Source organism: Furipterus horrens, unplaced genomic scaffold, assembly GCF_987537825.1.
Source record: "Furipterus horrens unplaced genomic scaffold, mFurHor1.1.pri manual_scaffold_4, whole genome shotgun sequence".
NCBI lineage: Eukaryota > Metazoa > Chordata > Mammalia > Chiroptera > Furipteridae > Furipterus > Furipterus horrens.
This window is the reverse complement of record NW_028327174.1, coordinates 65,486,564-65,500,727: the sequence shown is the minus strand read 5'-3', so window position 1 is coordinate 65,500,727 and position 14,164 is coordinate 65,486,564. Positions and strand designations below refer to the sequence as shown.

Here is a 14,164-nt window from a genome sequence, read left to right as displayed (position 1 = left end):
TAAATTCAAAATGAGAGAGGCTAAGGTTCATAAATTATCACACTAAAGAAAGTTATGCATAACTAGATAGACTTAATTTTTATTAATTTTAAGAGAATTGTGGTGTTGACATGTGAGTGTTCTGTTTCTTCTTTTAGGTATATGGCTCTATATAAAACATAGATATATGCTTTTCTTCACTTCTTTATATATTCAAGGTAAAAAGAATTATTAGTAATCAAATCCAGGAGTTCTGAAAAAGTAGAAAGTATGCTAAGAATAAGAAAGGTTGTGATCAGTAGTGTAGGAATATGTGTGTAAGAATGGTTTTGGAAGAAGATAGATTTACCACACTACCCAAGAGTAAACTAAATCCCTCCCCTTCAAGGAAACAAAACCTCTTGAATGATTGGACCAGTTATCCAGAGATGCTAACCAGGTACTGTAGGTTTCAATGCTAACAAATCATGCTAATTTATTTATAATAATAAAGGGACATCAGTATGTTTTGCTAGCCAAGGGAAACATTAAGAATGTGTCATTTCAGAAAAATATGCCAGGTTGCTTGAAACCAAACTGTGAAAGGTGTGTGCTTAAAAAGACCCATTGACATAAGTGTCTGTGATGCTACAAAGAGGGAGGAAGGGAGGTTGGGAATGCAGAAGCTGCTTACTCAATTAAGTTTGAATCACTCTGGAAGTTTCAACCAGGACTCAGGCCCTGACTAAAGATGAACTTATCAGTTACCTGGAATCTGCAACCTTAGCTGGCCTGAGACAATATATATTTCTTTTCTTGGTGGTTAAAGGTTACTTTAACACTAGAAATTATAAACTTTTCTCTCTGAAACCTGTCCACCACTGTGGCTTTAGGAAAAGAGATGACAAAACACCACCTCAGAAAGGACACAAAAAGAAGACTTAGAAAGAGGATATAAAAAGAAGTCCTTATAGGTCTTCAGAAGAAGTGGGGTGTTTACCTTTCTGTGCCAGTGGACTCCAAAAGGAGAAAGGAAGGTGAATGAGAGAACTAGGTTTTTGGTTCATGTGTCTTGCTCAGAAAGTTCAAAGAAGAGTTCAGTTTTCCCTCTCAGGGCGGGACCTCTGGGACGAAAGGGCTCTCTTGAAAGGCTCTTTGCTAGTGTGTGAGCTGAGGAAGTAGTGGTGGCCTTGGTGAGTGGACAGTTGAACGAGGGAGAACTCAGACTCCTAGGGATTGGTTCTGCCTCAATGAGTGGATGTGTTAGTGCTTGGAAGACCAGAGAACTGGTGGAGTCCTGAGGATGCGCAAAGGGGCTGCAATGCAGGAAGGCAAACCAGAGGCAAGGAGTCAGGACCATAGTGTGTGCCAGCAAAATGCCCTAAGACCCATGTAGACTTGTGACACATCAGATGGGAAGGGACCAGACCATTCACCGAGGATCCAGGGAGGCTCTGGCATGCCTCGCCCTGATAGCCATGCAATCACATCAGCCCAAGCCTCCCCCATCTTTGGAAAGAGCAGGAGAAGAGAGAGGAAGCTGGAAAGAGTACGAACTTGTCCATAAGAAAATGCATTGTGGAAGGGTCCAATTAAAAGAGAAGAGAACGTAATACCTAAAACTGACAAATTTAAAAGTGTTTTCCACCTCCTGGTACTCAGTGAGGTGGGTGTTTATGAGAAAGTACATCCATTATAGAAAATAAAGAAGCTGCATTTTCTTTCTATATCTAAGGAGTATTTGAAGTTTCCCCCATGCTACCTAAGGGACCTATCCAAGCTCACCCAGGTGTGAGGCGTGTGACCTCAATCTCAATTGTATCCCTAGAATGGGCATTTCCCAGTATAAGCCAGCTTCCTTTTCTCTGATGTCACCCCAGCCTGGCTGCCCTACAAACTGTTGCTGCATGTAAAATAACATAACCTCAAATAATACTCAAAACAGTATAATTCTATGAGCATCAGAGCAAGGGAGGAATTCAAGTTTGGGAAGGAAGGAAATTCATCTGACCTGAGTTTAGGAAGGGGAGACTGTGTTGGGGGAATCCCTCAGAGGCACATGGACACACGAAGGAGTGACTGGGGATAGGAATGTAAACTCTGCTGAGCTCTTGGCATGGTCTCTTTCCTCTGTGTCATTTCCAATAGGGCCCTTTTCTCCCAGAGGTACAGCACTGATGGGGGGAAAACTGAACTCTGTCTTTGAACATCCTAATGCTCAGTACAAAAGAATGGCATCAACTTCTTTGGGACCACAACTCAGACCCTGGGTGGGTGAAATGTGATGCAGGCAGGTTTTGCTCCCGAAACCTACTCAATTTCACTAAAGAATGTGGGTCCCAAAGGAATCACAGCAATATGAACAGTAAGATTATTTTAATATGTTTAGGATAATTGCAATGTTTCTTTTTTACTTTTTCAGAATAAGCCCAGAAATAATTGTATTATATAAATGTTCTGCATTGTCTTAAAATTATTAGTCTATTTTTGCCTAATCTGTTAGCTCATTGTTTCATTTCCACTTCTTTACCTCTAGCTTTTCAATGTCTTTCATTATAAGATTTAGTTTTCTTCTTAGAGATGGATGTTGTTGAGCCCCATCTGTGTCTAATTAATATGTGAAAATCATCACTGAATCTACCTAATGTAAATAAAAATTCTAAATAATGCAAATCCTCCTTCCTGACCCCGAGCCCTTATATTGAGAATAATTACATGGTATTTTGGCTAAATTGTCAAGATGGTGATCTCAGCTCTCTGGTTTACTTTTACCTGTTTAGAAAGATTTGGGAGCAATGTGAGGAAGCAGGTGATGAGCTGATATGTCTAGCTATACAAATGCAGTATTGTTCATGAAAACCCTCAAACCAACAAGGCCTTTTTGCATATAGAAATATCATATTGATTCCAACTAATATGCATAGTTTCCTTCAAAATTCCTCATTTGTGAAACGTAGCATGAGGGATTTCTATGCAATGGGGAAGAAATGACCTCAATGTAATGGGTAAGGTGCCATTTCATGCAGAGGATGGGAATAGATCAATTGTATTCAAGTTCAAGCCTAATATAACCTGCCCATTCAAGGCATTTTAGCAAAACTATTAGCAGAACTGAAATAAAATTTTAAACCATTAAAATCAGTAATTCACAACCTCTTCCATATATGTAACTTTATCAAAGGAAAAAAAGATAGTGTTGGGGCTTAGGTGAGAAAGGAAATAGAAATGAGAAAGGAGTAGTTGAGGGATTGATGATAGGAGAAACAGAAGTTTAAATTATTTTACTCCAAGTAATTTCTATTCTCAAGGTCAAAATACCATCCATTTGTAAGCTCTCATTGACCCAGCATCAGTAGATGTGCACTTTGATTCAGTTCTCGAGTGTGTAGCCAGACTGGTGTCTATGCATATACCTACCCTGTCTCACCACCATTCCCACTTCGACCCACCATGTGCATAGGCTATTTAGAGTGAGGGGGTAGCCTGGATTTAGAGAGGTGTTCACTGATCCATACACAAATTGAGCTCAACGCCTTGGCCTCATTGATTCTGAACTAGACAATTCTTTATTTTCTAGATACAATTGCATTAAACAGCCAATATATTCTCAGACATGCCTAGATGAGGAAACATCACAATTTATCATTGCCAACTTGTTTAATTGAGTGTTTAACCTAAATCAGTAATATAATTAATAAATGTATGTAGGTGAGCACTTTTGCAAACATGGTTGAGGATTTCATTCTTATAAAAAATGAGTTTTTCCATCCTAACCTCTCTTCTTATCCTGATTTGTGTATACCTCATTTGTCTTCCAAGTGAGTTCATTTCTGGAAATAGTTACCTAGAAATTTCAAACCATGAAATCCAAGAATCTCAGAAGCAACAGGCTTTGTCTGTCGTATTTCTTAATGTCTTATGCCCTCTGGTGGTGAAATCAGGGGACTTGCTGTAGCTTCACCTTAATTCTCCAAAGCAAAACATTTCATTAAAAGAGAATTTAAAAAACAAAACATTCATTAGAATTAGCTACTTGTTGTAAGTAAATATATTTTAAGGAAATAAAGTACTTCAATGTAGTGTATTTAATATCAAGACGTGAAGTAATTGTAGACCAGGGAAGAGTCTTGTGGTTGGCAAAAATGGCCTAACCTTTCCAAAGCAGGGTTGCCAGACCTTTATCCTGGTCTCCATGTCTCCACTTTCCTTTTTAAAATACAGAAGAAAACTTCATAACTGCAGATGAGTACTTGTTACATGGGCAAAGTCTTCATTGATGGTAAAGTACATCTAATAGTTTGGGAAATGTAATTCCCTTAAATCAGATGCCTAGAACAATATATACATAAAATTAGACTGTGCTAGAACAATATATACATAAAATTAGACTGTGCGATGCTCAACACCCACAGGGATAAAATTATCACTAGGAGTTAACTTACAGAAATATTACATCATTACCTGGACCATATCCTCTGAAAACATGAGCAATAGTTTGAAAATTAAAATAGTGAGTCAGAGAGAGGAAACATATTAATCTAGGGGAGAATTTGTATTTAAAATATATACCTTTCATGTATGTTTTCTAAAGCTTTTTATAAAGTAAAATATATTTAACATTTGAGAAGATATCTTTTTATTTTGAAAGGATGTTAAATTGTTCCTTCTAAAATGAAAGTTTGTAAGCATAGATGGCAAGATTTTTAAATGCCTTTTTATCTTCTTAATTAAAAATAATTTTAAACTTTTTAGTTTGAAATTATTTCAGACTAACAAAAAATTGAAAAAATTGTGTGAGTGAGCATGTACGAGGACAAGAGTACGGGGAGTGTGCGTGAGTGGGAAAGAGCCTGCCCCGGTGTAGGATACACAGGAGCAGGCAGCCTGGATTTCCCTAGTGGAGCAACTGCCACTGCCCAGCCCAGCACTTCTGACTGCACAGTATCAGAGCTTCTGCAGATCAGCTCAGGATCCACAAGCCCCAGGGGCAGACAGAGATGGCTGAGGAGGTGCTGGCTGTGGAATCAGCACGGTGGGAACTGGCCCGCCCAAGGCTGAGAATCACTGGAGGGAGCAGGGAGAGCACTTGCCACTGCCCCATCTTACAGTATCACTGCGGGACTCTTCCTAGCACCATCTGGGAGAGATCCAGAGAAAAACTTTATGTGAACTGTTGGAGGCTCTGACAGGCTGTAGCTAGCCCTGACTGAAGGAGACTTAGTGATTTTGGAGGAGGGTGTGTGTGTAGAGAACAGGTGCCCCAGGACTTGGTGGTGCAGCATAGGGGCTACACAGAAACTCTTTTAACAAAGGAACCTAGGTGAGACTCGAGACTCCGCAGGGACCTGGTGTTCTGTGTGCATGCGCACATTCACAGCGGCTCTACAAACAACTCATGAGGGATAGAGTCACGCTGAAGGGACTGTGGGGCCCAACCCAGCATAGCTGTGGAGCAGGTGACTGTACAGAGTGGAGAATTTGGGCCTGATCCTCCAGCGAGAGAGAGGCAGGCTGGGGACTGGACAGCCAGGAGCTGAACGCCTGAGATTTGCGGCAGCCAGGCAGGTCCCCTCACAGACAGGGGAGCCCAACCCCTACTTGCTGGTTACAAGCTCTGCAGATCAGTGAAGCCAGGCTCAGGAGCCCTCTGCCAGGTGCATTTCTGCAGGGGAAAGAAGGAAAAGCTCTAAAAGGGCCCTTTACCAGACACTATGAGCCACACTGTTCCTTGGGCCCTGATATGCTGAAACCAGAGTGCAACAAGGGGCGTTCAGGGCTCCACCCAGCCTTGGATCCTAGACAGAGCTGCTGTCTGCACCAAGCAGGAAAGAGCTTCACCTTTTGCACAGATTGGCCCCTCACAGGGAATGGACAGCTAATTCACCAGAAATCATAAACTATTGGAAAGAATCAGGGACAGATCAAGCAAGACGTGTGACGAGGGGGTGGGGAAAAACCCCCACAACCTTCCCGGTAGACTGAACAGTGACACCCTGGACATGACACAGGTTTTCGCTCACCATCCCGATTACACCAGAGGTCCCCTCGGGAGGCAGGTGGAAAAGGAACTGGCAGTCCTCTTGGGTCATTAAATGAACCACTCCTGGGCATAGGACTGATGGAAAGCTGGCAGAGCAGAACCAGCCAAATCTGAAGGAGACAGCCACAGACTGTGGATCACTTGCAGTCTCAAACAGGCAGCCTAGCTCCAGACTGGGACACCATCTGACATTATCAAGAAAGATGAAACAGTGGTAAACACTGGATTCTACTGAGATGAATTCCACTGTGGTCTTCTTCATGATTTGCATTATTTTCTCTTCTGCATAGCTTTTTAACATTCATTTTTTTGACCTTCAAGTTTATGCATATTAGGTCACAAGTTTTTATATTATAGCTAATTTCAAGTCTCATATTTTGCTCCTTCCTTCTCTTACTCCATTTTACCTTCTTAATTCCTCTTCTTACTGTTGTTTTAAAATTTATTTTTCTCTTACTACAGCTTTTTTCCATTCCATACTCTTAATATTTCTCCCCCATCCAGCCTCTCAAAACCATTTTTCTTGCCATTAGTCATCTCACATTCTTATTCCAATTCTTAAAATACCCTTATTCTCTTTCCACCTTTATCAATCTTTGCTCATTGGTGTGGACATGTTGGTTGTTGTTACATTTCTTCAATTTTATTCCTAAATCTTTAGTATTTTTGTATTTCAAATCTCAAATTTTACCATTCCTTTCATCTACTCCATTTTGCCTTCATCTTGCCCTTTCTTTGTTTCATTTTAAATTTAAATTTTTCCCTGTCTTATATTGGTTTTCATTCCTCACTCTTAATATTCCTTCTCCATCTATCTTCCCCAAATCACTTCTCCTTCCTCTAAACATCTGATAAGATTTTCTTTCTTTCTTTTCCCTTCTTATTTCCATTCCACCTATATTACTCTTTGCTCATTTGTTGTTGATATTGCTGTGGTGGATCTTTTTCTCCAATTTGGTTCCTATTTTTTAACAATATTTTAAAAATATTTGTTTAAACCGAATACTATAGTGTCCCCATTTCTTACTCCATTCTCCCTTCTTCACTCCCTGTTTTATTTATAATGTAAATTTCTTTATTTCTTTCTTTGTCTTGTTTCTATTCCCTGCCTTGACCCTCTCAAAATCATTTTTCTTTCAGTTAGTCATTTCATATTCATTTTTCCTTTCTTATAATAGTCTCAATCTTCTTACACCATTATTAGTATTTGCTCATTTGCTATTGATATTGTGGTTGTGGGTGGGATTATTTTTGGAGACGTGGGTTTGTTTCCTGGGTTATTTGGTTTTGTTCTGGCAGCACCTGACAGCAGTATACAAGACATGGTGGGTGGTGTGACTCTCAGTCAGCCAGCTGGAGGGAAAAACTCATCAAAGAATGATCCAACAACAACTAAAACCCAATTACAAGCAGAGAGCCCACATAAACAGGATAAAGGCATCCCTAGAGCATCAAGCTCAGGAGATCAAGTACACTGCACCACTGAATCCCACAGGTCTCCTACCACAGAAGGTCACACTACAAAGACAGGGAGCCAAATGGTACTATATCAAATAAAAAAGCTTCTGCAGGCATAAGGAAACCATAATCAAAATGAACAGGGGTCCAACCAGGGAAAACATTTTGGCAATGATACATTGGACAAGGGCTTGATTTCCAAAATGTGTAAAGAACTCATATGACTCAACACCAGGAAGAAAAACAATCCAATTTAAAAAATGGGCAAAAGACCTGAACAGACACTTCTCTAGGGAGAACATACAGAGGGCCCATAGACATATGAAAGAATGCTCAACATCACTAGCCATCAGAAAGATGCAAATTAAAACCACAATGAGATACCACCCCACTCCAGTCTGAATGGACATCATTAACAAATCAACAAACAACAAGTGCTGGCCACGATGTGGAGAAAAGGGAAACCTAGTGTGCTGTTGGTGAGAAAATAGCATGGAATTTCCTCAAAAAACTAAAAATGGAACTGTGTTTTGATCCAGCAATTCCACTGCTGGGAATATACCCTAAGAATCCTGAAACACCAATTCAAAATAACCTATGCAGTCCTATGGTCATAACAGTGTTCTTTACAATAGCCAAGTGTTGGAAAACAGACTAAGTGCCCTTCAGTAAATGGGTGGATGAAAACCTGTGGTACATTTGTACAATGGAATACTACACAGCAGGAAAGAAAGGAACTCCTACCTTTTGTGACAGCATGAATGGAACTGGAGAATATTATGCTAAGTGAAGTAAGCCAGTCAGTGAAAGACAAATACCATATGATCTCACCTATAAGAGGAACCTAATGAACAAAACAAAGTACCAAACAAAATAGAACCACAGACATGGAAACATGGAACAGTCTGACATTGACCAGAGGGGTAGGGAAGGGGGATAATGGTGGAAAGAAGGGGAAGGGACTAGTCAAAGAACATGTATGAATGACCCATGGACGTGGACAACATTGTGGGGACTGACTGTGGAGGGTGGGGGTGGGATGGGCAGAGGAGGGCAAAGTGGAAAAAATTGAAACAACTGTAATAAAACAACAATAAAACATTTAAAAAGAAGAATACCATAGAAGTGATACTATGGGTTTCTTAGTATCAGGAAATCCAATATGTTTATATCTTATTATTGGAAATGTTAATTTTGATCACTTGGTTAAAGTAGTGTCTGCTAGATTTCTGCAATCTAAAGTAACTATTTTTTTCTTTGTACTTAATTAATATTTTATAAAGAGATATTTTAATATTATGTAAATATTCTGTTAAGAAACTGTATTGGCCCACTGATCAACAACTAATGATTTTTTTTATATCTGTAATTTATTTAATATTTATTAATTAGAATTCTGTTGAGAGTTTTTCCTTCTTTCATATTTATTGGTGATTCAATTGTTTATGTATAGGGTCATGGGTATTTATTTTATCCTATATGTTATAATCTATCACTATCACCATTTACTTTGTTTTTCAAATTGGCCCAGATTTGACCATTGAGAATCTCTTCAGGTTGACTTCTGTGTCCTTTCAATATATGTCTGTCCATCTTTTTTTAAGCATTTCTTTTCTTTCCTGAACAACAAGATGTTGTAAGTTACCTTATACTTTCTGTACCCCAGCCCTGGGATCATTCATTTCTCTCCAAGGAGCCCTAGTTTCTTTTATTAGTGAAAGGTGTCTAGAAACCAACATCTGGGTGCTTGCTGTGTTGATTGCTACTGCTGCCATTACTCTAGGCCCTCTCAGCAGACAAAGTGAAAGCTAAATAATCTATGTATATGTAAACATGTACACATACATTTAATTTAAATTTCTACCACCTATGTTCTTCTCTCTCTCTTTCTCCGCCCCTCCCCCCACCAACATGAATTTATTTAATTTCAATTCAATGCCACAAGTCTCATTCTAGCCTTTCTCTTTTCCTTATTTGGAACTCCTTTCTCTGACAGTAAGGAATCTGCTTCTCATTACTCAACATTTACTTACGTATTTGTACAGTCCGAAAATGTATATGAGCTAGTTTCAGAATTACTAATCCATGCCACTCTAGAGAAATGGAGGAACTTAATAACTGGTATATAGTGTTTGTGTACATTTCTTTTGATCTTTAGCGTCAAAATAGTGTTTTTTAAACTTATTTTGGTTTGCTCTTTTCCCCAGCCCCTCATGTGTAATGTGTAATAGAGTTAGACTTATTTGTTATTGTTTGGATTGAGTTTTTGCATTATCTTCTCACTCTGCTCGATTTCAATTATTTATTTATATTTTTGGTCTATGAAACATTATCATGGTTTCTAAGTCAGAACTGTACAAAGAGCTACACTCAGGAGTGTCCCTGTCATGCCTCCCATCCCATGCCTCTCCATCTTATCTCTGCATGTAAAAGCAGTCTTATTAGTTTCTGGGTTATCCCTTCTGTGTTTCTTTTGGCACAAATGAGCAGACACATGTATATTTTATTTCTTTTTCTTCCATGAAAGGTGGCATGTAATAGGTACATTTTTGCACTTTGTCTCTTTAAGAATAATGTATCCCAGATGATGATCCATATTAGTTCATAGAAATTATCTTCTATTTTTTCTTCTTACAGCTGTATAGATGTACATAACTTATTTAATCACTCTCCTATATTTAGACATTTTCATTGTTTCAAATATTCTGCAACAACAAATAATGCTGTAATTAATTACCTTGTCCTGCTGTATTTTTGTATTATTGGAGGTGTGTCTTCTAGGTAAATTCCCAGAAGTGGAATTGTTCTGTAAAAGGTAGGTGTATATGTAGTTTTCTTAGATATTACCACATTTTTCTCCAAAAAGCTAGTATCAATTTGCATTTCTAATAACAATGTATAAGAGTAACTGTTTCCCTATGGAATGGGTTTGGCTTTTTAATTGTCATCTGATAATATTATTCCAGTAGAGTTTTTAATTTTAATTTTTAAATTACAAGAGTAAACATTTTCTATCTTTAAAGGTCATTTTTATATCTCTTTTGTGAATTGTCTGTGTCTTTTTTCCCATTTTAGTGGATTTTTAAAAATCTTTTTCTCCTCAATTTTAAGAAATCTATATATTAGCAATATTATTACTCTATCTGCAGGTAGAGGTATGATGCAAACATTTTTCAGTTTTTCAGTTGTCTTTGACTATATTATTTTTGTCATTCAGAAAACTTATATTTTTATATAGCCAGTTATCAATTTCTTCAAAAATTGCCTCTGGATTTTGAGCCATAGTTAGAAAATCTTTTCCTATACCAACGTTAAAGAGGAAATCACTGATGTTTTCTTCTGGTACTCCCCCACCTCCTTTATTTTTACATTTAAATCCCTGTTCCATTTGGAGTTTTTGCTTATATATAGTAAGGTATGGATCTAAATTTATTTTATTCCAAGTGGCTAATCTGATGTCACAAATTACTAAATTTATCATATACTAAATTTTCATTTGTACTTGGTTGGTTCTGTTTCTGGGCTTTCTGATCTATTAATGTACCAGTACCATCCTTTTAAATTATGAACACTTCATAGTACGTGTGTGATAGAGTTAGTCATTTTTGCTAGTCTTTCCTTTTTAGTGTAATATCATCTACTCTCCCATGTCTGTTTTTCCACATGACTTCTTGAAATTGGGTGTCATCCTTGCACAGGGGCCATGCTAGTCTTCCCTGTATCATTTCAATTTTGGTGTAAGTGGTGCAGAAGTGGGTACTCCACATAATTTTTAATGTCAACTTGTACACCTTTATGAAAAAGCTTATTCATGTTTTTATTTGAGTTGTGTTAAATTTTACAGTAAACTTAGAGAGGGGTAACTGTTTGTGCTAAGTCACGCTAACTCAAAACTGGGAGTGTTTCTCCATTTGTTCAAGTCACCTTTTATAGCTTTCAGGAATGTTTTCCTTACATAATTTTGTACTTTTTCTTTTAAGTTTATTCTGAAGTGTTTAATCTTCTCTGTTGTTAATGTAAATGAACATTTTTCTTTTATTATGTCTTCTAACTAGTTATTGTGCATTTATATAAAAAATAACTTGTATAAAATATTTTTATCTTGCTACTTTCAACTACTTTTATCATTTTACTTAATGCCATTTCTTGAATCAGAAATAAATTTTTGTTGTTAAGCCTTTGAGATTTGTTTTATTTGTTATAGTAGTTAGCCAATTCTGACTAATACAAGGCAGACATAATTTTATTCCCACCTTCAAATAAAGGCACTGAGGCCAGAGATATTGACAAATTTGCTTAAGGTCACAGAGATTGCAAAACTGGATTTTTAATCAAGATCCTCTGCTTTTAACTAGTGTATAGTACTTTCTCCTCAAGGTGTGTGTTCCCTGGGTGTGTCTATTAGTTTCCATTTGAAAAAGAGAGAGAACAAGTTCATTTCTCACCCTCCTTTACTTTGTCTACTGTGACAGCCATGTTACAGGGAACTGAGGGGAAGTACAAGGAGGACTACTAGTGGGTAATAGCCCTGGAGTGGATTAGCAAGCCACATAGATTTAAGAGTCTGTGAGTTTTACCTCACTTTCTGGACAGAGAAAGCTACACAAGATTTTGCAGCTATGAAATTCATAAAAGCTCAGCCTTAGTCTGCTTTTCAGATTGTTCCAACTGTGCAACCAGTATGATCTTTCAAAAATAAAAACAGTTATCTGTCATTCCCTCTTTCTTAAAATTTTTAATGTATTCATTTTGGTCTCAGAATAAAGGCAGAACTCCTTCACATGTCCTCTGCCTTTACCCTCCAGAATCAGCCCCAGCCTTCATTTTTCCATGCTGGCAACCTAGCCATAGTGATGTACCTGCCTTACTTCATCCTTCTGCATCCTGTTGAGACAGCGTCTCCTCCAGAATGCCTTTCCTGACTGCCTAGAGACCTCTTCCATGCATTCTTTAGTGCCTTGTCCTAACACTGATTACCTTGTATTTTAAATTTAATCTTATTGTATTTTTCCATTACCATTTAGTCCCCTTATACCCCTCTCCCCCCAGCAATCACCACACTGTTGTTCATGTCCAGAGTACTTTTTCCTTTTTGCTCAATCCCTCCACTCCCTAACATTGCATTTTAATCACTTAATTATTGCCTTTCTTTTAAACTCTTGAGGGTAGAGTCTATATTATTTAATTTTAGATTCCAGATTTCAGTACCATGTCTCATGAAGTAGACACTAAATATATGTTTCTTGACTGGGTGAGTGAGGGAATATTTTTTCTTGCTTTTTAAAAAATTTTATGGCGCACTCTTATCTTTTCTTCTTTCCTGCATGGGAAACGATTTTTCTATATCCTCAGGATTGTCACCACCATGAGCTGTGGGTTGTCAGGAACTTTTCAAACTCTCAAGAGAAACCTCATATCAATGAGGTAAGATTTTTTAAAGAAAATAATCAACTGACATATTTTTTTCTTTCCACTTATTTTCTTTTCCGTATGGGAATGATTTGCAGCTGTCATTGAGATGAGTAATTCCCAGCCTTTTATAAAATGCAAACCTGAAAATGTTCTTTGAAATCTGACCGTGCCATTTCTAAAAGGCATCACTTTCTGTCAAAAGTCTGTTCCAACTCTGGCAATCGATATTTTTTACAAGTATCAGATGTATTCTCTGGATCTTTTTTTTTTTTTTTACATTTGGCAGTGATAAGAGCTATTGTTTATTGAGCTCTAGCTATGTGTTAGATACTCTTCTAAGCATATTACATACAGATTACTTTATGAAGCAGATTTAATTTCACCATTTTACAGATAAGGAAACTGAGGCATGCAGAGATTAGTAACTTTCCCAAGGTGCCTTAGTCACAGCCAGTATTAAAAGAAACTGAGATCAGATTTTCAGGGGAACTAAATCCAGAGTCCATATTCGAATATGACATTAGACCATTTTCTCCATTTATATTTCATTGTACTTCACGTCCTGGAATACGTAATGTTGTTGGTGCACTCCATGTGCATCTACTATTATTTCTCAAATAAGATCCTATGACCTTCATTTAGAGGGAGTGTCTTATCTCTTTAGCCTCCACCACATAGTGCTGCACATTTGGTGTGAAAATTTCATAAACATGTGCTCAATTGTTTTGAAACTTTACATTCTTCCTCTGATCTTAGGAAATTATATATAGGGATGTTTAACAAGTTAGGATAAAGTAGTATGTTAAAAATATCTCTAAATTTGTATATTCAAGAGATTAACTTATGATTATAATGGATGTGGTAGGAACTCAAGAAGGGGAGGAGATCCCCATGACCTCACCCATCTACTGTCTCTCTTCCTTAACAGGCTTCCAGATGGGTGTAGCAATGCTTTGATGAATACCAATGAGACTGGTGCCTTGTGTCCTGTTTGCTTTGTACCAACACTGGTTAATAAAACATTCATTTTATCCATTTTCTTTCATAGCTTCCTCTCCTAAGGGCCATGGCTCTTCTCTGAAGGAGGAGTAGGAAGATTGTTGTCACTGTATGAAGGAGTAACTGAGTTCTTCTTTGACCCAAGGACACCTTCAACTCAGCTTGTCTACTCTAACTCTCCTGTAGTAATGAGTGCCTTCATTAACTGGAAAGCCTCCTAATGGGAAGTTAAAATATCCATCCATATCACAGTGGATGCAGTTAAGGGAAGACACAGAGGTATCAACCATCAACCTC

General features: G+C 37.8%; 1 non-coding gene across 1 annotated transcript; it reads right to left on the bottom strand.

Annotated features, from left to right (window-relative positions):
• Nucleotides 1-11,109: 11,109 nt before the first annotated feature.
• LOC150012113 (U6 spliceosomal RNA) lies at nt 11,110-11,216 on the bottom strand. The gene has a single exon (XR_016510927.1). It is a non-coding gene; the product is annotated as a U6 spliceosomal RNA (small nuclear RNA).
• Between the last annotated feature and the right edge of the window lie 2,948 nt (nt 11,217-14,164).